Source organism: Dendrobates tinctorius, unplaced genomic scaffold, assembly GCF_039654945.1.
Source record: "Dendrobates tinctorius isolate UK_male_01 unplaced genomic scaffold, ASM3965494v1 ptg000103l, whole genome shotgun sequence".
Classification (NCBI taxonomy): Eukaryota; Metazoa; Chordata; class Amphibia; order Anura; family Dendrobatidae; genus Dendrobates; species Dendrobates tinctorius.
Window position 1 is genome coordinate 24,819,115 of NW_027361771.1, and position 21,723 is coordinate 24,840,837.

A 21,723-nucleotide genomic window follows, 5' to 3' on the forward strand; every position below is an offset into this window, starting at 1 on the left:
GGCCTACAACACCGCCTGTTTCTGCTCTCAAGTGCCGTCTGCACAATCCACATTTCTTCCTGTGTTACCTGGGTCCTGTAACATCTGCTCATCTCCAGAGGTGAGCACGGCAATGTCTCCTGCTTTGTCTACATTCCCACTACTTGTAGTGGAAAAGTGGACAGAGCAGGAGACATTGCCTGACTCACCTCTAGGGAGAAGCTGCTGTTACAGAACCCCAGTAACACAGGAACAAGTGTGGGTTGTGCAGATGGCATTTCAGAGCAGCAACTGGCGTGGTTGGAAGCCAGAGGAAATACTCAAAACAGAGTGAAGACAGAGGCCTAATTGGAGTACGTTGACAGTTAGTAGTAGTCTAGAAACAATTGCAAACTGCCACCAAGTAGGCCTCGGCCTACTACCTGATTTTCCTTGGGCTCCGACACCGCCAGTTGGTGTTCAGAAGTGCTGTCCGCACAGACAAAACACTCGCTCATGTGTAAGTGGGGTTCGGTAACGTCAGCTGATCCCCTGCTGTGTGTATGGCAAAGTGTCCTGCTCCCTCCACAGTCAAACAACCTCAGATTTACACCTGGCTCCAAGTAGGCCTCGGCCTACTACCTGATTTTCCCTGGGCTCCGACACCGCCAGTTGGTGCTCAGAAGTGCTGTCCGCACAGACAAAACACTCGCTCATGTGTAAGTGGGGTTCGGTAACGTCAGCTGATCCCCTGCTGTGTGTATGGCAAAGTGTCCTGCTCCCTCCACAGTCAAACAACCTCAGATTTACGCCTGGCTCCAAGTAGGCCTCGGCCTACTACCTGATTTTCCCTGGGCTCCAACAACGCTAGTTGGTGCTCGGAAGTGCTGTCCACACAGAAAAACACACTCGTTCATGTGAAAGTGGGGGTCAGTAACGTCAGCTGATCCCCTGCTGTGTGGAGGGCAAACTGCTGCTTCCTCCAAATTCAAACAACGTCTTATCTTAAACTGGCTCCAAGTAGGCCTCAGCCTACAAAATGACTATCCCTGGGCTCCAACATCGTCAGTTGTTGCTCGGAAGTGCTGTCCACACAGAAATAAACACTCGTTCATGTGAAAGTGGGGGTCAGTAACGTCAGCTTATCCCCTGCTGTGTGGAGGGCAAAGTGTCCTGCTCCCTGCAAAGTCAAAATACCTCAGCTTTACACCTGGCTCCTAGTAGGCCTCGGCCTGCACCCTGATTGTCCCTGGGCTCCAACAACGCTAGTTGGTGCTCGGAAGTGCTGTCCACACATAAAAACACACTTGTTCATGTGAAAGTGGGGGTCAGTAACGTCAGCTGATCCCCTGCTGTGTGGAGGGCAAAGTGTCCTGCTCCCTGCAAAGTCAAAATACCTCAGCTTTACACCTGGCTCCTAGTAGGCCTCGGCCTGCACCCTGATTGTCCCTGGGCTCCAACAATGCTAGTTGGTGCTCGGAAGTGCTGTCCACACAGAAAAACACACTCGTTCATGTGAAAGTGGGGGTCAGTAACGTCAGCTGATCCCCTGCTGTGTGGAGGGCAAACTGCTGCTTCCTCCAAATTCAAACAACGTCTTATCTTAAACTGGCTCCAAGTAGGCCTCAGCCTACAAAATGACTATCCCTGGGCTCCAACATCGTCAGTTGTTGCTCGGAAGTGCTGTCCACACAGAAATAAACACTCGTTCATGTGAAAGTGGGGGTCAGTAACGTCAGCTGATCCCCTGCTGTGTGGAGGGCAAACTGCTGCTGCCTCCAAATTGTAACTACTTCAGATTTAAACATTCTCTGATTTGGCCTCTGTCTCCACTCTGTCTCTAGTATTTCCCCTGACCTCCAACACCGCCAGTTCCTACTCACAGTTGCTGTCCACGCATTCCACACGTGTTCCTGTGTTACTGGGGTTCTGTAACGTCAGCAGATCCCCCAATATGTGTCCGCCACTGTCTCCTGCGCTGTCCACCTTCCCACTGCAAGCGGTGGGAATGTGGACAGAGCAGGAGACAGTGGCAGACACACATCAGGGGCTCTGCCGACATTACAGAACCCCAGTAACCCAGGAACACGTGTGGATTGGGTAGACGGCTGCTGTACGCATAAACTGGCGGTGTTGGTGGTCACGTGAAATCCTGGAAACAGAGTGGAGACAGATGCCTAATTGGAGCACGTTGACAGTCTGTTGTAGCCTACAAACAATCTAAAACTGCCACCAAGAAGGCCTCGGCCTGCACCATGATTGTCCCTGGGCTCCAACAACGCCAGTTGGTGCTCGGCAGTGTCTTTGGCACGGGTACTCCCTGTTGCCCAGCCTGGTTCCAGCACGCCAGCTGTTTCCGGGTAGTGTCAAGGTCACTATGCCACCAATCCGTTGTCCTGTCGTCTTGCGGCCGGGTTAGCCGTCTCTGCGGTGCCTGCAGTTTAGGTGACTCCTGTGTGGGCTGCGGGAACTGGCACTGAAGGCTGGATCCGTAGTGCCAATGGGACATGGACCCCCTGTAGGACTGTGGGTTTCGGTAACTGCGGCCGGCTTGCGGCCTGGCTACTTTGCTTTGAATGGGTACCTTCTGCTACCCACCCGGGTTCCAGCACTGTCTGCTGGTTCTCGCCACAGCCTTTGGCCTAGGTGCCTCCATTTCGGTATCCGAAGTCCAGCACCATCAGCTGGTCCTTGGTAGTACTTTCTAGCACAGGTACCTCCTGCCTAGTAACCGTGGTCCAGCACCATCAGCTGTTCCTCGGTAGTGCCATTGGCTCTTGTAGCTTTTGCTACCCATCTGGGTTCCAGCACCGCCAGCTGGTTCTCGGCAGTGTCTTTGGCACGGGGACTCCCTGTTGCCCAGCCTGTTTTCAGCACGCCTGCTGTTTCCGGGTAGTGTCAAGGTCACTATGCCACCAATCCGTTGTCCTGTCGTCTTGCGGCCGGGTTAGCCAACTCTACGGTGCCTGCAGTTTAGGTGACTCCTATGTGGGCTGCGGGAACTGGCACTGAAGGCTGGATCCGTAGTGCCAATGGGACATGGACCCCCTGTAGGACTGTGGGTTTCGGTAACTGCGGCCGGCTTGCGGCCTGGCTACTTTGCTTTGAATGGGTACCTTCTGCTACCCACCCGGGTTCCAGCACTGTCTGCTGGTTCTCGCCACAGCCTTTGGCCTAGGTGCCTCCATCTCGATATCCGAAGTCCAGCACCGTCAGCTGGTCCTTGGTAGTGCTTTCTAGCACAGGTACCTTCTGCTTAGTAACCATGGTCCAGCACCGTCAGTTGGTCCTCGGTAGTGCCATTGGCTCTTGTTCCTTCTGCTACCCATCCGGGTGCCAGCACTGTCTGCTGGTTCTCGCCACAGCCTTTGGCCTAGGTGCCTCCATCTCGGTATCCGAGGTCCAGCACCGTCAGCTGGTCCTTGGTAGTGCTTTTTAGCACAGGTACCTTCTGCTTAGTAACCGTGGTCCAGCACCGTCAGTTGGTCCTCGGTAGTGCCATTGGCTCTTGTTCCTTCTGCTACCTATCCGGGTGCCAGCACTGTCTGCTGGTTCTCGCCACAGCATTTGGCCTAGGTGCCTCCATCTCGGTATCCGAGGTATAGCACCGTCATCTGGTCCTTGGTAGTGCTTTTTAGCACAGGTACCTTCTGCTTAGTAACCGTGGTCCAGCACCATCAGTTGGTCCTCGGTAGTGCCATTGGCTCTTGTTCCTTCTGCTACCCATCCGGGTGCCAGCACTGTCTGCTGGTTCTCGCCACAGCCTTTGGCCTAGGTGCCTCCATCTCGGCATCCGAGGTCCAGCACCGTCAGCTGGTCCTTGTTAGTGCTTTTTAGCACAGGTACCTTCTGCTTAGTAACCGTGGTCCAGCACCGTCAGTTGGTCCTCGGTAGTGCCATTGGCTCTTGTTCCTTCTGCTACCCATCCGGGTGCCAGCACTGTCTGCTGGTTCTCGCCACAGCCTTTGGCCTAGGTGCCTCCATCTCGGCATCCAAGGTCCAGCACCATCAGCTGGTCTTTGGTAGTGCTTTTTAGCACAGGTACCTTCTGCTTAGTAACCGTGGTCCAGCACCGTCAGTTGGTCCTCGGTAGTGCCATTGGCTCTTGTTCCTTCTGCTACCCATCCGGGTGCCAGCACTGTCTGCTGGTTCTCGCCAGTTTCTCAGCCTTCTTGTACCTTCTGCTACATTTCCAAGATCAAGCTTTTTGAAATTGTCTTTGGTAATCCTTATTGATCTCCATGACGACGACCCTGATGACGACGACCCTGAAGACCACACCAAAGAAGACCAGAAATATGACCCTAAATAATAAGACCAAGAGGACAAAGAACATGAAGACAACCACCAAGATACAGAACAAAAGACAGAAGAACAAGAAGCAGAAGAAGCAAAAGCAGAAGAACAGAAAGCAGAAGAATATTAAGCATAAGACTAAAAATCAGCATAGAAGAAATCAAAATTATAAGCAGAAGAAGACTAAGCAGTAAATGGGGGTGAGTCCGTTCCTCCTCGTGGTGCCCCTGGAAAATGCCTGCTGCTGCAGGCCAAACTGAACGCGGACAAATCCTGTTGTAAATCTTTAGTGACAGGCAGAACGTAAGGTGTAATCTTATAACTTTTATAGCTAAGTACTACAGGAATGCCTGTCACCATAAGAAAATGAAGACAAAGAAGAATAGGAAGAAGATGAAGAAATAGCATATTAAAATTAATAATAGCTGAATAAGAAGAATATGAAGAATGGAAAAAAAAAATTAATGGGAAGAAGATGAAGAAGAAGAAGATGAATAAGGTGAAGAAAAAGTTGATGAAAAAAATGCTACTGCTGCGGATCATGAGGGAGAAAGTGTGGGAGAAGTACAAAAGAAGGTGAAGAGCATGGAAGTTGTGAAACATACATATCTGACAAAATATAAAAAAGGTTAACATAGTCAATATCTTTTTAACTCCGAACGTCTTGAAAAAAAAAATTGGAATTAATGCTATGCCATGTGATTTGAATAAACCACTATGCCTTTAATGTCTCCTCCACCTCCCACAATACATTCTACATGATTCTTATTTGTTTTCAATTATGTAGAATTAGCCAACAAGGAAATAAAGGACTTTTTTTAATTCCGATACCGGAAGCCCCATTGACTTGAATGGGACTTCCGGTATCGGAATCGGCGATACCCGATATTTTTTTCGTATCGGGCGATACCATCCGATACGATATTTTTGGGTATCGAACGGTATCGCTCAACACTACCGACAATACATGTTGGGGGCTGTCTATTGCTTTGGGGTCTGCTCTGGGGCAGTTTAGATTTCCCCTTTCCTTCTTTAGGCTTATGTAGTTCTATGGCTGTGACGAGGGGTCTAGGGCACCGTAGGAACCCCACACGGCTACTGTTAGTTGTGGTGTATAGGATCAGGGGTATGCAATCCGATAGCTACCAACCTCTCCGGTTTTCTGGACTTAGCTTGTATTTTTGTTTTCTCCTCCTCCGGTGACTCATTCATGACACTACAGGCAACCAAGTCTGCCCCCTCCCTCTCCCTCCTGTTTTTGCCGTTCGGGGAATCTCTTCCTCAGAACTGCTCCCACCACCTTCCTGTTCCTCACGCCATCATGGGTCAAGGACCTCATCATCTACACTCCCCTCTTCAAACACATGCTTCTCCTGGGTTGTCTCGCCAGCACCGTACGCACCAGAAAGTGGCACCTGAGTCTCGTCATCATCTAATGCGTACTGAGGTGTGCTGACCATAGGCACTGGCCCACCCGCCTCTTCAGATTCAGAGGGACAAAGAAGTTGCGCATCACTGCATACTCCCTCTTCTTCACATTCTTGAATGCTGCTTGGCTGGCCCCCTCTTTCCAAGCCAACAGATTCAGAGAACAGAAGTAGAGACTGTGATGGCTCCAGTCCAGGGCTCTCTGACTGCCTGGGCACTTTGGCAGGTGGTGAAGAGACAGATGGTTGCTCTTCAGTGCTCTGGCCCTGAGAGGACGTGGAAGTCATTGAAGTCGATGCGTTAGCTGCCATCCATCCAACAACGGCTTCAATTTGTTCCTCCCGCAGCAGTGGGGTACGGCGAGGTCCTACAAAGCTGCGCATAAAGGACTGTTGCCTGCTAAAGCTGGGGGATGCTGACTCACTGGTGCCCGCAGCAGGCACAGAATCCCCACGTCCTCTCCCTACAGAATCCCCACATCCTCTCCCTGTAGAATCTCCACGTCCTCTCCCTGCTGAAACTCCACGCCCACGCCCACGTGCCTTTCTCCCTGCCTTCTTCATCTTGGTAGACTGCTAAAGATAGGCAGAAAAGTACAAAGGGGGGCTTAGTGTGCTTATTCCTGAACAATTGGTAACAGGTATAAGAAATACTAATTTTATGAAGTGTTGGTGTGGACTACACTTTAATATGAGCTAATGTGGCCTACACAACTGTCAAATGGAGTGTTTGGTGAACTCTATTTTGTTTTTGTTTTTTTTCAAAAAAACAAAAAGGATGTGACCAAAGATTTGAAAGCTCCACTAACTTTTTGGAGCTATTACAATGCAGGAAGGTAACTTACAATGCAAAAGATGAGGCTCCAAAAAATAGGGTAATACTAATCTGGCTGCAGCTGAAGGGCACAAGCCAGAAAAAAGGCTCCTCTGTCTATTTCTATATAGTGTTTGCAACCAACCAATGTAGATGGATATGGATGGATGCACACTAATAGGAGAATGAAAAATGAGCTGCTATAAAAGAAAAATATGTGTGAGGGAGTGACGCACGCTGAGTGGCCTACAACCAGACGTAGCTGTATAACACACTACAGCGTGAGCTGCACTCACACACAGAGACCTCTCAGACAGCCGTGAACAGTGCACATAAGTGGGCACTAGCACTGAAAGGATGCAGAGAGGCTCCACTGTCTTCTCCTATAGTATTTGCAACCAACGTATATGGATACGGATGGATGCACACTAATGGGAGAATAAAAAATGAGCTACAATAAAAGAAAAATATGTGTGAGGCAGTGACGCACGCTGAGCAGCCTACAACCAGACGTAGCTGCAGGACACACTACTCAGCGTGAGCTGCACTCACACACAGAGACCTCTCAGACAGCCGGTAACAGTGCAGAAAACTGGGCACTAGCACTGAAAGGCTGCAGAGAGGCTCCGCTTTCTACTCCCATAGTGTTTGCAACCAGCGTATATGGATACGGATGGATGCACACTAATAGGAGAATGAAAAATGTGCAGCAAAAAAAGAAAAATATGTATGAGGCAGTGACACATGCTGAGTGGCCTACAACCAGACGTGGCTGCAGGACACACTACTCAGCGTGAGCTGCACTCACACAGACCTTGCAGACAGCTGTGAACACTGCTGCAAGGCAAAAGAAAGCTACAGTGGTTGATTATGCAGCCTGGGTAAAGCACACTATGATTGTGAAAATCGCTATCTCTAACTGTGCCTCACAGTCTTGAACAGCAGCCTGTCCCTAACTGAAATCACAGCAGAGTGAACCCAAAATGGCAGCGGCGGCTTTTATAGTGCATCATGACATCATTTCAGCAGCCAATCACAGCCATGCCATTAGTTAAGATGCCTACATGACTAACAGGATGTGCCCACACTTCTGAGGATTGTCATTGGCTGAATCAAATCAAACTGGCTCATAGCATTATGGGAACTTCCGATTCTGGTATTCGATATGCTAAAAGTATCGGAACTCAGTATCGGAATTCCGATACAGTGAATATCGGCCGATACCCGATACTTGCGGTATCGGAATGCTCAACACTAGCTGTAACCTTAATATCACTGTCAGGAAAGGCGTAAGATGTCACGGCGGTGTAGCAGGGAGAGGTAAGTATTGCAAATGCTGTGGCCCTGAGCAAGCATGGGGGCCCACTCTTGGGCGACGGCACTGGCACAGGGCCCCTCATAGTATGATGGTATGTCTGACGGCAAGTGGGCACCTGAGTTTCATCAGTGTCACATTCTGGCTCTGTAGAGTGCAAAGGGAATGTAGTGCTGTGGGTCAATGTACCAGCAGAATCATCTATCAGTGGCTGTGCATCAGTGCACTCCATCTCCAATTCACGTTGGACTGGGGATTTCAAAATTTCACTTGATAACACAGGTATGGCATGTGAAAAGAGCTCCATGGAGTAATCTGAAGTGTGGGCTGCCGCATCCTTCACTTTTAGTGGGGGGGAAGGAGACAAGGAAAGTGGTGGTTCCTGACCAGAAGCCTGCACTGATGACTCAGTGCTTGCATTTTTTTAAACTTCAGAAGAGTAGGCGATAAAGCTGGAGGCTTTTTCGGCAATGTAAGGCAAAACTAGATCCTGATGCTCCAGCTTTAAAAGCAGTTTACCTACTCCCAGAAAAGGGAGCCTTAAAGGCCTTCTTGTGCCAGATGATGATGCAGGCTCAACACCTCCTGCCTTAGCCGCTATTGTGCTTTTGGCACTACCAGCAGATGCACCACCACCACCATCAGTACCAGCTAGCCCCCCCACACCCACGTCTGCGGCCTCTTCCACCATACTTAATAATTTTTGTGAAAATGGACTCAAAATACCAGCAGATATATGGTACTGTTTCAGAAGCGGACAGCTCTATACAGTCTAGGGATAATTGTAAATCTCCGTATATATTTCATGAGTCAGACACAGACGACCGGTCACAGGCTCAGTATGGATTAGAAAATAATATAAGAATTTGCAAAATAGTAAAGTATCACTAGATAGAAGGTATATATAGTATAGTTTAAACATACTGATTCTCTGTATACATTTCAGGAGGCAAACACAGACACTCTCAGGCCCAGTATGGATCCGACAACAATATAGAAAGTTGAGAAAGGGTACTATGGCGCCCCTGAGGGTACGGTCGCCACAGAGGTACTGCACCTCATCCAAAGTTGTGGTATCCCACCCTCAGGTAAGGAGGGATCACCACCCAGGACTCCTAACCCTGCACTCAGCACACACACTAGTTAGTCTTTGCTTTCTGGGTGTACCCGGAGGGAGGATGGCCTCAGCCCAGACTGACTAGGAAAGGGTGTTGGGGGTTAGTGTGGAAGGTAGGTACAGTGGAAGGAGCTTAGGTAGTGGAGTGATTGTGGGCAGTTGGTGGGTGGAGCTAGTCTGAGGTAAATGAATCTTTCTAGAGAGTTGTCAGTCGTTGACAGGACAGAGTAAGAGCAGGATTGCTGTGAGAGGGTTGAGGGTCAGAGAAGAGAGAAAAATCTAGTCCAAGCTCCTAGACTGGAAGGAAGGGGTTCTTGGGGCACGGGAAGTGCAATAAGCCACCTGTGAAGCCCGTTTCTGGAGAAGGAAGGACCAGGCCTCGTTTGGGAAGGTGGCTCCTGAAGGTAGTGGAGAAATACAGGGCTCAGCTAGAAAGATGGAGGCTGAGGTAACTTTAAGTGCCTCAGTACCAGCCGCATTCAATTCTCAAAAAGGCAGCAGTTTGAATAAATGACCTCGGAGCCTGACCCACATCGCCAGGTGTGATCCGTGGCCGCCGACTTGGGACACTGTTTGCAAAGGTGCACAGCAGGAAGGAAGGGATAGATCAGCACAGAGACACGGCCTAGAAAGGATACACAAGGAAGAGTCTTGAACAGGTGTTCCTGATCTACCTTGGAGTTTGATGGACCCCTCCCTCGGATGACACAGTACCAATCGGGTCATCTTGTGCACAAAACTTTTGAGGAAAAACTCAGAAAATGCACCCAACTGTGTACTTGGTGCCTTTTACAACTCACCTGCTACACACGCTACACTCACCATCACGGCTCACAAACACCATCTCAACTGCCCTGGGATACAGCTCTGTCCGTGGAGAGCTTCATCATCTTGGCTGCTTTAACACCATCCCAGAGGATCTGTATTGCAGTGTCAGCTGCCCTAGCCGAGTACCACGGGTGGCGTCACGATCCCCTTTTTCCAAATTAATTATCATACCATCTTCTCCCTCATCTGAACTGTCATCTTCTTTATTGGACACCCAGGGCCACGGACCAGGTCCCAATCACCACCGTGACATACTACCCCCTTAAAAGATCCTGAAAGGCCCGTTACTGAGTAACCCCCGGCCCTGCGTGGCATTTCATTTTAACACCAGATAACAGGGATATATTGTATAGTTTCAACATTATAAATCTACGTATATATTTGAGGTGGCAGACACAGACGCTGTCATGGCCAGTATGGATTCGACAACAATCTAAAAAGTAGAAAAAGGGCACAATATCACCAGATACAAGGTATATATAGTATAGTTTCAACATTCAAAATCTCCGTGTTTATTTCAGGAGGCAGACACAGATGCTCTGAGGCCCAGTATGGATTACACAACAATATAAAAAGCAGTAAAAGGGGAATGGATCCCAAGCGTACTGCTGTATACAGTGTTGGGGTCATTTGGCGATCTACATATATATTTCAAGAGTAACACACAGCCTCTCACAGGCTCAGTATGGATCACACCATAACATAAAAAGAAGATCCGCAAGAAATAATCACACATGTGGGCCAATGTTCCAGGTATCAATGATGCACTTTGAGTGGTGGGTGGAGGATGAATTTCGGGCACAAAGGGTACTGGATCAACAGATACAAGGTATATATAGTATACTTAAAATGCCTAAAATCTCTGTATGTATTTTAGGAGGCAGACACATATGCTCACACGCTCAGTATGGATTTGACAATAATGTAAACAGTTGAAAAAAGGTACAGTATGACCAGATACAAGGTATATATAGTATAGTTTAAACATTCTAAATCTCTGTAGACATTTCATGAGGCAGACACAGATGCTCTCAGTCCCAGTATGCATTAGCCAAGAATGTAAAAAGTATAAAAAGGTTACTGTATCACCAGATACAAGATACATATATTATTGTTTAAACATTATAAATCTCCTTATTTTTTTCAGGAGGCAGACGCAGACGCTCTTAGGGTCAGTATGGATTACACAATATAAAAAGCAGGAAAAGGGTAATGGATCAGAAGCGTACAGCTGCATACAGTGTAGGGGTCATTGTAAATCTCAGTATATATTTCCAGAGTCAGAAACAGACTCTCACTGGCTCAGTATGGATTAGACCACTATATAAAAGCAGTAAATGGGTAAGGTATCACAAGTATACAGCTGTATACAGTGTTGGGGTAATCTTAAATCTACAAATATATTTCTGGAGTTACAGACAGACGTTCACAGGCTCAGTATGGATTACACCAGAATCTAAATAACAAAAAAAGGTAATGTATCATTAGCGTACAGCTTTTTCCATTGTTGGGAAAATTTTACATCTTGGGATCTATTTCCGTAGTCACCCTCAGACGCTCACTCACTATGAATTTGACCGTAACACAACATGTCGATCAAAGGTACTGTATTACAAGATAGGAGGTGTATATAGTATAGGGTAAACTTGTTATCTATGTATATATTGAAGGACTAAATCACACATGCTCACTCACTATGGATTATACCGTACTAAAAAATTTAGAACAAAGGTACTGTATCATCAGATACCAGGTGTATATAGTATAAGTGAAAATGTAAATCGACCTATATATTTCTGGAGTCACATACAGATAGTCAGCATGCATTTCTCCGTGATACCAGCTGGGACACGGTACTGTGTGAGGAGCGTACAGCTGTATACGGTGTGGGAAATAATGAACTTTCATTAACTGTGCAGAAAAAAGACTAAACGTATTAGTGCTGTGTAAAAAGCTGTCTGCTTTGCAGTGTACACACAGCAATACTGCTAAAAGGCAGGCCAATAAATGGCGCTGCTGCACACAAGAAAATCCTCCCCTGTGACTGCACCCTAACTGTACCCAACAATTGCGTTCAGCACAAGCACATAAGCACTTCTGTTTACAGGCCTAAGTGTCTCCCTAAAGACAGGGGCCAGAGCGAGCCAAAACCCCCTCCTCCCCAGAGGCGTAAGTGGAGGCCCTCATGATATTGGGTTGGAGGGAGGGGGTTGACTGTCCCTGGGGGGAGGAGCATGGAAATAAGGGAGGGCATTTGAAGTCGGCTTATGGGGCGGTTACTTCAGTTCCAGCTACAGAGCCGCAGAGACTGTTCCATTCCCAGATGGCATGGAGTCCATATCAGCTGGATTGGAGAGGATGCGTGCTGCAGCATAGTTGCAGCCTGCCAGCGTGGATCGAGGAGCAGGTCACGGGGATCATCGGTGGAAGCAGCGGGTCGCCCACTGGTGTCTCTTCCTGTGTGAGGCGGCGGTCAAGGGCCACGGAGCGTTTATCCCCCGACGCAGATCCCAGGACCCAGCGCTGGCAACGGAGCCCCTTCAATGGACCCCCCGGTTTGGGTGCCTGCTGGTAAGCATGCGGGCAGGCCCCAGGCTGGGAGTAATCCATGAGCTGGGCTTGGTCCAGTGGCGGTTGCAAGTCCTTCTCCCAGAGCAGAGCGGGAGGCGGGGCCTGCACTCGCCGGGCCGGCGATGAACAATGACGTCACGGCAGCCTGTCATGGAGCCGGGCGGTCTGCCTCCTTTTCTTGGGGCGGTGGTGGGAGTTACCTGGAGGGGGGTCATCGGGCAGCAGCCCCCATCGCCCGAGGCTGTCAGCTATGTCCAGTACCTCTGGCACCCTGACCGAAACAATGGCGGTGGATCAGCATGGACGGTGCGTCAGACAGTCGGTGGAGGTTGCGGGGGGTGGGTGTCCGCAGGCGGAAGCCCCCATGGCTGTGCAGCCCGCTTCCCTCAGCAGGGGCCGGAGAAGCAAACAGCCCTGAACAGAGTTCCCCGTGAGGGCGGCGGCAGAGGGTCTGAAGGGAAGCTCCGTAGTCGACGCCCAACGGGATACAGGATTGGCGGCTGGAGGAGTCACAGCATCATCGTAGCCCAGTGAGTATGGCTCCATGTCTTGCTTGTCCTCATCTCTAGTGAGGTCCCCTGCGGTCGGGAGTGGGTTGGGGTGCCGGCCGGTGGGGTTAGGTCAGGGAGTTGTGGACCAAGTCCCTTCATGGATTGGGGTGCTGGGGGAGATGTTGACTTCCATGCGGGATTTGTTGTCGCGGATGGAGGGATTTGGAGTGCACCCGGTGCATTTAGCAGCTTGGGTGGGGTCGCAGGAGCGAGGGACCAGTTTGTCGGGGGCGGTTACCGGGGTGTCAGTTGGCCGAGCTGACCCTGTGTCTGTTTCGGTTCAGACTGAGAAGGAAAAGGAATGTCGGATCAATGTAGATGACAGGGCGCCTGGGGAGGTATATGTATGCTTTGAGGGCCCACTGGGCGCTCATCGTAAGAAGGAGGTGCGGGAAAACATATAGAAGGACGAATATGTCGCGATTTTGTCACTGCTTCCTTTGGAAAAGTTAAACTTGGAAAAAAGGGAAGAAGGATGATAGCCAAAAGAGGAGAAGGAAAAACGGAGATGGTGATTGATTCCGCGCAGATTATCTAATTGGCTACAGGCATTCGATATTTGGGCTAGCGTGTTTGGAGAGAAGGCGCCTGAGAATTGTTCTCCTCTTTTTTTTGGATTCTATTGGGGAGGCTTATAGGGTGTAGGAGGTTCAGGCTTGGCTCCGTTACGACAAACAGTTTAGGGATAGGAGGGCGTTTCGTCTGGCAATTCGGTGGGAAAAGAAAGACATACGTCTGTGGTTGAAGGTTATGACGCCGACTAAGTTCAGCCATTCCTTTCCTGGGGGTGCCGGGGGTGCCGGTTCGTGAAATGCACAAAGCAATGGACAAGGGGCTAGGGGGCCAGTCGGGGCAATCGGTCAGCCAGAAGCAGGGTCTCTGCTGGCAATTGAATGATGACCAGTGTAAATTTGGGGCTCCATTGCTGCAAATTCAAGCACCTTTGATCCCATTGCAAAGGAACCTCACATGGTGCTTCCAGATGCTTTAGGAAGCAGAAAGGAGAAGCAGAGTGAGAGTGCTAATTCAAAAGGGGTGTACGTCATTGAACCTGGCCGCGACGGTCCCTTATGTAAGCAGGTTTCCAGATGGGGTTAAGTCGGAACTGTTGTTGTCAGTTTTCAGTGACAGGTTTAAAATTCCCGCCTCTCCTTTTGAGATAACACAGGTGATTAACAATCTGAGGTCAGCTGACCAATGTGCTGAGGTTGTATCGTAACAGTTGGGGAAGGAGGTTAAGTTGTGAAGGATGTCTGTTACATTTAGGGATCCTCCATTTGATGATTTGGTAGTTTTGCCCCTGGGTGTAGTGCCTAAGAAACAGCAGCATAAGTTCAGGCTCATTCATCATCTGTCTTTCCCTCGTGGTAGGTCGGTGACTGATGGAATTGACCCGGAGCTGTGCTCTTTGCTTTATAAGTCATTTGAGGAGGTGGCAAAGTTTTTCCGGGAGTGTTGGAAGGGGGCACTTTTGCCTAAAACGGATATTGAGTCAGCGTTTATGTTGATCCATGTTCATCCGGATAGTGTTAAGTTGTTGATGTGTTACTGGGGTGGTGCTTTTTGTGCATTTTTTGAGGCATTCAGTTCTTTTCTAGAATGGGTTGTCCGTGAAGTATCGGCTTTTGATTCCTTGATTCATTACCTGGATGAATCAAGTGGCGGAGCATTTTGTTGTACCGCTTGCTCCCGGTAAAACAGAGGGGCCTTGTACGTGCCTATCGTTTTTGTGAATCGTGATCGATTCGTTAAAATGTGAGTTCCGTTTGAAGGAAGATAAGGTAAAGGAGTTGTGGGATGAGGTGTCTCTGGCAAGACGATTGAAGAAATTGTCATTGACATAGGTGCAGTCACTACTTGTGAATTTGACTTTTGGTTGTTGCATTATTACAATGGGTCGGGTCTTTTCTCGGCAGTTGGCAAGTGCTACGGCGGGAGTGCGGCCTCCGCATCATTTTGTTCGGCTTTACAGTGAATATAAGGCTGATTTGGAATTGTGGGAAATTTTTTTTTGGAGCAATACAACGGATGTTTTTGGCTCATGGAGGAGGCACTTCTAAATGATGACTTGGAGTTGTTCACAGATGTGTGTGATGGAGTGTGTTTTTGGTCATATTTTAGGGGCCTGTGGCGCTAGGCCAATTGTGACAACATGGGAGTTGTGTGTTCCATTAACAGCTTGACTGCGTCCTCTCCTCCAGTGATTCGCATCCTGCGGCATTTAATTTTGACTTGTTTAACCCTTAATGCTTATGTGACGGCTTCTCAGGTGGCAGATATTAGGAATTCCATTGCTGATTCTTGATCTCGTTCACAGTGGTAGCGTTTTCGGTAACTGTCCCCAGATGCGGAAGAAGCGGGTTTCTTTGAGTCCAGCTGGGCTTTGGAAGGTGGTCTCAGGGGTGCAGAACCTATCATACAGGCATCTCAGTCTTCTATTGCTTGGTCGATCTATCAGTCAGAATGGATTTAACCATAATACAAAATGTTGAAAAAAGGTACTGTATCAGCAGATCCCAGGTGTTTCCAGTCTAGGGGTAATTGTAAATCTCCATCTATACTTCAGTCTTCAGACAAAGACAATCACAGGCTCAGTATGGATTACACAAGAATATCAAAACTTGAAAAAGGGTAATGTTTTACAAGCGTTCAGCTGCATACAGTGTTGGTGTCATTTTAAATCTCCTTATATTTTACCAGAGTAAGACACATACTCTCACAGGCTCAGTATGGATTACACCAGAATATAAAAACGAGAAAAAGGAAAATGTATTTGAAACGTACACCAGTATACAGTGTTGGAGTACTCTGAAATCTTTTATATTTCAGTATCAGTCAGCCAGTCCAGACTCTCCGCTAGAGTAAGCTAGATGGATAAAAGTACAGACATAAAGTCGAGTGATTTCAGAAGTGTTGGAATTACTAATCACAGGAAAACCTCCCAGGAGAATTCGCAGAGGCGATGCTGACCCTCAATAACTTTTACTGTGGATACAACTAAAGCGCAAATTAGTGATGAAAGGTTTGCTGTATTGCAGTAGCGTCGATCCCATCACCGTTACTCGTCTCCATCAAATTGTGATCACAGGGAGAGCTGTAGACATGGTCCTCACTGCCTATCATGATCTGTCTGGTCACTTTTGAGTGCAAAACATAGAAGCCACAGGCCGTAGGGGATTCTATTGGATTGCCATGAGAGGAGACGTTGAAAAATGGTGGCAGGAATGTCACACATCTGTGACTATGAAAAATGTGAAAGATGATCAAAAAGCACCACTGCATCCGATTGGGAGTTGACGTCCATTACAAATGGTAGCCATTGGCAATCTGAAGGTAGAGGCCAGCAGGAAAGGACATAGCTACATCTTAACCATCATCGATCAGTACACCAAATTTGTCTGTCCCTGTGAAGGATTTAACTGACCAGATTACACAGCAGTGGAGCAGGGAGAGGTAAGTATTGCAAGTGCTGTGTCCCTGAGCAAGCAGGGGGGACCCACTCGTGGGCGCCGGTACTGGCACAGGGCCCCTCATAGCATGTTAGTGTGTCTGACGGCGAGTGGGCCCCCACACCATCAGAGACACTTGATTGTACTATGAGAGGCCCTGTGTCAGTGCCATCACCCAAGGGTGGGGCCACACACCTGTTCAGGGCAACAGCACTTGCCTGGGTGCGGCAGGTGGTGACCCCAGTCCTGGGGTGGGGGGGCAGCCCATTTAGGGAGGTTAAAAAAATGGCATATGTTGATGTGTAGGCTGGACTTTCAGCTGCTGCAAATTGAGGAATTGGAGAAGTCAGAGGAAGAGGAGGAAGAGGAGAACAAAAGCGAGCCTTTTTCTGGCAACCTATGTGTTATCAGGGGAGGGTGGGACAAAATCTTTGGAAACCCATACATGGTTCATTTTAATGAAGGTTAGATCATCAACATTTTGGGTCGACAGACGGGTCCTTTTTTCTGTCAGGATTGATCCAGCAGCACTGAAGACTCTTTCAGATAGCACACTAGCAGCAGGGCAAGCGAGCTCCTGTAAGGCATATTGTGTCAATTCAGGCCATGTGTCCAGTTTTGAGGCCCAATAGTCAAAGGGGAATGACCTGATAAGGGAGGAGAAGTAGTTTGTAACCATAGTTGATAACTGCTGTCTCCTGTCACTGTATTAGCTGGCGTGTGCGCGGGACTTGAGAAATCAGACCACAACATGGTCAGGAAACCCCTTTCTCCAATGCCAGTTCGGCTGTGTGCACCACGAACACCTCTACCTTTTTGCCCACTATGGCTCGTGAGAGAACCAACTCCACTGCTGTGTGCTGGGAATGCCTCAAACAACCGGTTTACCAGAGTTGCTTGTTTGTTAGCCTATATTAGCTCTATGTTCTCCTGTGGCATGATGTTGTGTAATTTGCCTTTATAGCGTGGATCGAGGATGCTGGCCAACCAGTAGTCATCATCCTCATCATTTTGGCAATGCGGGGGGGTCCCTTTTTAGGATCCGCATGGCATAGTCACACATGTGGGCCAATGTTCCAGGTATCAATGCTGCACTGCTCCACATCCACATCCCTCCAGTCACGCACAAACCCTGTACCTGACCTTGGCACGCCCACATTTTCTCTTGCCCCCTGAGAAGCATCCTCCTCCCCAAAATAATCATCCCCCTCATCCTCCTCCTCATCTTCCTCTTCTTCCTTCACCTCATCCATGCCAGTTCCCTGACCAGACAATGGCTGACTGTCATCAAGGCTTCCCTCCTCCTCCTCCTGTTGCTCCTCAGCTGCAGACGCCTGATCCTTAATGTGCGTCAAAGTTTGCATGAGCAGACGCATAAGTGGGATGCTCATGCTTATGATGGCGTCATCTGAGCTTACCAGCCGTGTGCATTCCTCAAAACACTGAAGGACTTTACAGAGGTCTTTCAGCTTTGACCACTGCACACACGACAATTGCATGTCTGCCCTCCAACTGCCTGCCCGTGTATCCTCCCACAAATGCATTACAGCCTGCCTCTGTTCGCACAGCCTCTCAACCATGTGCATGGTAGAGTTCCATCTTGTAGCAACGTCTATGATTAGGCGGTGCTTGGGGAGGATGAGTGATTGCTGCAGCTTCTGCAAACGACTTGAGTGGACGGTTGAGTGACGGATGTGCGAGCACAGCCTTTGCACCTTATGGAGCAGGGCTGTTAACTCCAGATAATTATTTAGGAAGCACTGCACCACCAGGTTCAAGGTATGAGCCAGGCAAGGTATGTGTGTGAGTTTTGAAAGGGCTATGACTGCCACAAAATTCCGCCCATTATCACTGACTACCTAGCCTGGCTCAAGATGTAGACTGCCTAGCCATGACTCAGTTTGTCGATGCAAGTAGTCGGCCAGTACCTCCGTGGTGTGTCTGCTTTCGCCCAAAGACATCATTTTTAAAACAGCCTGCTGCCGCTTACCACTAGCTGTTCGATAGTGGGACACCTCGTGTGCAACACTGACAGATGTGGATGGAGTGCTCGTGCAACTGCGCTATCGATGAGCTTTCGCTTCTGTAGGAGGAGGAGGGTCAAACGCCTGCAGCCAAATGTTTCCTATACCGTGGGCTAGGCAGCACTGTTCCACCGCCACTGTGCGCTGTGGAGCCTGCATCCACCACATTAACCCAGTGCGCAGTGATGGACACGTAATGGCCCTGGCCATGCCTACTGGCCCATGCATCTGTTGTGAGGTGCACCTTTCCACTCACTGATTGTTTTAGTGCATGGACAATGCGGTCTTTCACATGCTGGTGGAAGGCAGGGATGGCTTTTCGAGAAAAGAAGTGCTGACTGGGTAGGTCATATTGTGGGACAGCGTAGGCCATGAGCTTTGCTTTCTACCAAACGGAAGGGCATTGTCTCTAATGAGATCGTTTGGCAATGTAGGCTTTCAAAGCCAGTGTACGCGGATGAGAGGATGAGTACTTTCTTGTCCTACTCAGAGTGTCTGGTAGGGTGAGCTGGACTTGAAAGCTGCTTATGGGGAAACTAGCATTGGACATGATGGACTGAGAAGGGGTTGGTGACGGTGAGGGTGTTGATGGCCTAGATTCAGTGTTTCCTTGCGAAAATATTGTGATTGCCTGACTGCTTTGTCCTAGCGACGACACCTCAACATTTCTTGATGCTGGTTTGCTTAGCGGTGGCCTTACAGTGGGGGAAGCGATGGAGCGTTGCCGGCTAACTTCAGTCGGAGCAGGTGCACATGTGCTACCTGAGGTTTTGTAGTCCATCCACGCTTGCAAGTGCATGTTGGTTAAATGTCTAAGCATGCAGCTCGTATTCAATTTTCTTAGATTTTTCCCTCTGCTAAAGGTCCTTTGGCACTTCTTACAGATAACCTTTGCGTCATCAGTAGGATTTTGTTCAACAAAGTGCCACACTGCACTCTTCCTACTATGGTACAAATTTTCAGGGCTTGCACGCTGTGCTAATTTGACCGTCTGGTCAAGCTGTCCTGCAACTCTTTTACAGTTGTGTGTTGTGAGTTCATTTTCCCCTTCACCATTGAGGTCTGATGAACTCCCTCTTCTGATGAAGGAAGGTAGTTAGGCTGATTACCGAGCACCTGAGCTGGATGATGATGACTGGGTGACGGGAATTGCTGACTGGATATAAGGCAGCCGACGCCCTTCTTCCTTGCTGGTGATCTCTTTGAGGGATTCTAGGAGACCAGTCTGATTCCTGCTCCTCAAAAGCTAAGTTTTCTGCTCTGCTTTTTGCATTTGTGTTTTGGTTTTGTTTTGCCTTGTTTTTCTGGATTTCTGCCATTCCCTGCTGGGGTGAGCTGAATTCCTTTTTGCTCTGTCTACAGAAAATACCTGAGTACTGATATAGTCTTTTTGAAGCCTAGCATCTTCAGGGCTTTTTTCCCTATCAGCCTGTTGGCTCTTGTTTTGATAGGGTTTTGGCGGATAGCAGACAGCAGCTTTTCTATCCTGTCCTATTTAGTTAGCTTGGGCCCCATCATTTGCTCAGCCTATCTTTCTATCTGTGTGAGTGTTTTTTCATCTTGCTTCACCATCATTATATGTTGGGGGCTGCCTATTGCTTTGGGGTCTGCTCTGGGGCAGTTTAGATTTCCCTTTCTGTCTTTAGGCTATCTAGTTCTCCAGCTGTGATTGAGGGGTCTAGGGCACCGTAGGACCCCCCCACGGCTACTGCTAGTTGTTGTTGATAGGTTCAGGGGTCTGCAATCCAATAGCTGCCAACTTCTCTGGTTTTCTGGACTTAGCTAGTATTTCTGTTTTTGCCTGCTACGGCGACTCATTCATAACAGTTGTGGCCAAAAGTATTGACAACCTTGCAATTCTGTCAGATAATACTCAGTTTCTTCCTGAAAATGATTGCAAACACAAATTCTTTGGCATTATTATCTTCATTTAATTTGTCTTAAAAGAAAAAACACAAAAAGAATTGTTCTAAAGTCAAATTGGATATAATTCCACACCAAACATAAAAAAGAGGGTAGACAAAAGTATTGGCACTGTTCGAAAAATTATGTGATGCTTCTCTAATTTGTGTAATTAACAGCACCTGTAACTTACCTGTGGCACCTAACAGGTGTTGGCAATAACTAAATCACACTTGCAGCCAGTTGACATGGATTAAAGTTGACTCAACCTCTGTCCTGTGTCCTTGTGTGTACCACATTGAGCATGGAGAAAAGAAAGAAGACAAAAGAACTGTCTGAGGACTTGAGAAACCAAATTGTGAGGAAGCATGAGCAATCTCAAGGCTACAAGTCCATCTCCAAAGACCTGAATGTTCCTGTGTCTACCGTGCGCAGTGTCATCAAGAAGTTTAAAGCCCAAGGCACTGTGGCTAACCTCCCTAGATGTGGACGGAAAAGAAAAATTGACAAGAGATTTCAACACAAGATTGTGCGGATGTTAGATAAAGAACCTCGACTATCATCCAAACAAGTTCAAGCTGCCCTGCAGTCCGAGGGTACAACAGTGTCAACCCGTACTATCATCGACGTCTGAATGAAAAGGGACTGTATGGTAGGAGCCCCAGGAAGACCCCACTTCTTACCCCGAGACATAAAAAAGCCAGGCTGGAGTTTGCCAAAACTTACCTGAAGAAGCCTAAAACGTTTTGGAAGAATGTTCTCTGGTCAGATAAGACAAAAGTAGAGCTTTTTGGGCAAAGGCATCAACATAGAGTTTACAGGAGAAAAAAGAGGCATTCAAAGAAAAGAACACGGTCCCTACAGTCAAACATGGCGGAGGTTCCCTGATGTTTTGGGGTTGCTTTGCTGCCTCTAGCACTGGACTGCTTGACCGTGTGCATGGCATTATGAAGTCTGAAGACTACCAACAAATTTTGTAGCATAATATAGGGCCCAGTGTGAGAAAGCTGGGTCTCCCTCCGAGGTCATAGGTCTTCCAGCAGGACAATGACCCAAAACACACTTCAAAAAGCGCTAGAAAATGGTTTGCGAGAAAGCACTGGAGACTTCTAAGGTGGCCAGCAATGAGTCCAGACCTGAATCCCATAGAACACCTGTGGAGAGATCTAAAAATGGCAGTTTGGAGAAGGCACCCTTCAAATATCAGGGACCTGGAGCAGTTTGCCAAAGGAGAATGGTCTAAAATTCCAGCAGAGCATTGTAAGAAACTCATTGATGGTTACCGAAAGCGGTTGGTCGCAGTTATTTTGGCTAAAGGTTGTGCAACCAAGTATTACGCTGAGGGTGCCAGTACTTTTGTCTGGCCCATTTTTGGAGTTTTGTGTGAAATGATCAATGTTTTGCTTTTTGCTTCATTCTCTTTTGTGTTTTTTCATTTAAGACAAATTAAATGAAGATAATAATACCAAAG